This window comes from Anopheles coustani, chromosome X (genome assembly GCF_943734705.1).
Source record: "Anopheles coustani chromosome X, idAnoCousDA_361_x.2, whole genome shotgun sequence".
Taxonomy (NCBI): domain Eukaryota; kingdom Metazoa; phylum Arthropoda; class Insecta; order Diptera; family Culicidae; genus Anopheles; species Anopheles coustani.
The window spans coordinates 12,682,826-12,686,317 of NC_071290.1; positions in this window are offsets into that span (position 1 = coordinate 12,682,826).

Here is a 3,492-nt window from a genome sequence, read left to right on the forward strand (position 1 = left end):
AGCACCTGCAGGGTAGGCAAAAAAGGGAAGGAAGCATAACACACAAAGCCAGTGGGAGGGGGTAAAAGAAAAACATGCTCATGGAGAAGTCGTCCTCCGGAACGACCAGCCGGGTGCTTTCCACCTTTTTTTCTTTTACTTCGCGCCAGGCGAGCGAAAAGCGAGAACCCTCCATGTTTGTCTTGGACGATCAAAAGCCTACATTTAGGCGCACTCCCTTGAGAATATTCGTTGTCACCCGTTGGCGCGCTATGGCAACAACTTCGTAACAACCGTTTAAGATTCCCCGCCAGACGATCTCTTAAACCCGCCCCGTCGCCCAAAACCCCTTAGTCTCCCGCGCGTTTTAAATGAGCTTCAACAATGTGACGAGGCATTATTAAACATTTGAGAATGTTACGAGAAAATGGCGGAAATTCTTTCGACAACCAGGAGCAGGGTGGGCCAACCCCACGCCCGACCGGCAATCGAACCGCTTTTCGGTAAAGTGCTAAAACACAATGATAGAGATAAAGTGTTCCGAAAATAATCCTCCTCCTCGGATGAAGGTTGCAGCTGATTTGCTTGGAATGGAAGCTCGTGAAAGTTTGCTCGTACCGCTTCATCCCGCAGATACATCCGTCGAGCGTAGTTTTTAAACAGGATGTGGTCGGGTTTATCACGACATTTTTATCTCGAAACCATTTCATCCCAAAGTTTTATCCCCGTTTCGGGCGGGTTTCGTCTTGCGGAACGTCAAGGCAGTGGTTTCTTTTATAAATACTAGCTTATTTGCCCGATTACAAGGGTGGTACTATGTTTATTTTTTGTGAAAGCTATCTAGGAGGTTAAATATGAAGTTTAAGTTACTTTGTAACCATTTTGTTGCAAAAAAATGTCTTTCTGTGTGACTGTGCTTTGTAAAATGGGTGTTTGGTACGTGTTTTGAAACTCTTTGAAATTCAAGAACTTCTGCTTATATTGAATTGTCTTTTACCTTTTTTTCTGTTAAATTATACGAAGAACCCCGTGTCGAGCAATTTATTTTTCATTTGACTCATTTGAACGTATTTCATAAGGCGAAAATTTTAAATAGTTTCAAAAATAAATTCCAACAGGTAAAGTATTTTAGTAATCCAAGTGACTTTCCCCCAATGAAGCTGATTGCTATAGCAATCAATGCTATGTGGTGAGAAAAGCTGTTTGATAGTTTTTGCTAAAAGTAAATGCCCTTAGCTATTTGCTTCCTGTTTCATAATTGTGGATAAAGTGAAAATAATAATCATCCGCAAGTTAATGACTTCAAAGCGAGAACAAAGCGCATCGTAACCGACAATGAAGATGCAAATGCTACTCTATGTATTTTTTTATGTGAATCTTCCAGGAAGTGAAATATGTATGAAATTTTAGTAAAAAATAACATTCAACCAATATTCTCCAGTTCGGTACTGTCACTATTGTGTGTGTTGTATTATGTTTTGATTTTTTTCTGTTAAATTGTACGGAAAACCTTCATTTGACTCATTTGAACGTATTTCATAAGGTTCTGGCCCGGTGCGCTCGAAAATTTGACATTGTTTCAAAAGTAAATTCTAACAGGTAAAGTATTTTAGTAATCCAAGTATTAAGCTGGTTGCTATAGCAATCATTGTTATGTGATGAGAAAGGCTGTTTGATAATTTTTGCTAAAAGTAAATGCCCTTAGCTATTTGCTTCCTGTTTCATAATTGTGAATAAAGTGAAAATAATAATCATCCGCAAATTAGTGACTTCAAAGCGAGAACAAAGCGCAACGTAACCGACAATGAAGGGGAAAATTCTGTTCATCTGTTGCTGGACTGTTCGTTGTGATTTTTTCCTATTCCAGCAGCAGGTTACTGGTTGGATATGAAACTTGAACGCAAGCTGAGCTTGTACAACGTAAAGCCTTACAAGTTGTAAGCTCACTTTGCTAAAATTTTATATATTATAGATAGATAGATAGATAGATATTTTTGTCTTGTTTCTTGTTTGCAGAATTAACTTGTTTCTACACTTACCGCGGTTTATAATAATTTGCATATTGCTATAGGTTTGTAGATACATCAAGCAACACTTTCCAATGTAAACTCAGAACCCCCTGCCGGCCTTTTTCTTTCATAGGCCTTGGGCTTGGCTTTTTTTATCATTGAAGAAGTTTCTTTTTCCAAGACAACCAGCCATTTGGTTCGAAGAAAACCGGACGTCAGGAGGAAAACCAATCAGCCACTGCTCATCGATGTTAATTAATGTATTTTCTGCGAAAAGTCCTGCGCAGGGACAGTCGGACGCAGCGTCGCCAAGCGGCAGAGTCGGTCGGCATCGATTTCTCATTTCCCACTCGGGCCCGAGATCAAAAAGTTTTCCTTGTGATCCCTTCCCCCCCCCTCCCCCCCCCCTTTCCCTCCCCCTGAAAAGAAGAGCTGCAAAAATTTTTCGTTGACGTTGTGGAAGAAATTCTCCGTGCTTCCGCGTCTTGGAATGGGAAAGTGGATCTCGGTACCCTCGGCCGTATGCTATACCATTGCGGGAGGGTCGGTGGGAGATAAGAAAAGAAAAGCACGCATCATCGTGGTAGGAAATCACCGAAACAGACGAACGTTCTAGCGGCGCGTTCGAAGCTAGAGCCCGGTCCCGTATCGTAGCGTTCGATCTGTTTTATACTCGCTCATTCCAGGGACTAATCTTTCAACCCATGGCACAACACACCCCCAACCCCACCGACCTGCTTTGTGAAGCGCAATCCATGGGGAAGAAATGTCCCCCCTCCCCGCCCCTCTCTTTGATGGAAGTGGGACCCTTTTTCCCGGGTGGAAAATGAATGAAGCCAGCTGTGTTGCGGTTGCCTGTCGACATGAACAAGAATCTCGATTTGTCTTGGTTTCACCGGAGAAAAGAAACAATACGAAACAATAACGGACACACACACACACACACACGTACGTAAAACCGTTATGTTGCGGTCGAGAGAAAGGATTGGCTACCGCTCGTCTGAGTTCTACTACCTTGGCGCTTCCCCCGCCTGTTCCACCCTGCAAATCTATAGTTAATTGATTAATGTGACCCACCTCGACAGGCACAAGAGACCAACATCGGCCCTTACAGAACCGCACATATCTCATAAGTCTTCGGTTGCTCGCACACAAAAGAAAAAGGGGGGGACGAAACCCGGTGCGATGTCGTATCTTTGCCAATATATTTATTTTATGTCCACACAATAATGATCCTCCGGCTTGATGGTGCGTTCTATCACGCTCCCGCTCCCCGGATGCCTCTCCGCTCGTCCCCCTGTTAATGCCACCTCGGTGTTAGGGAAAGCCCCGGGAAGCGCACTCCGGGAATCTGTTCCATTAAGTCATCAAATGTTGGGCGGAATTTTTACGGGCCTTTTCACGCCGTCCCGGGGCGGGCAGATTGTTTGTGTGTTTGCCGGTAAGGGTACAAGGGGGACAAGGGGGAGAGAGGGCCGGCAAAAAGGGTTGGGGGGGGGGGAGT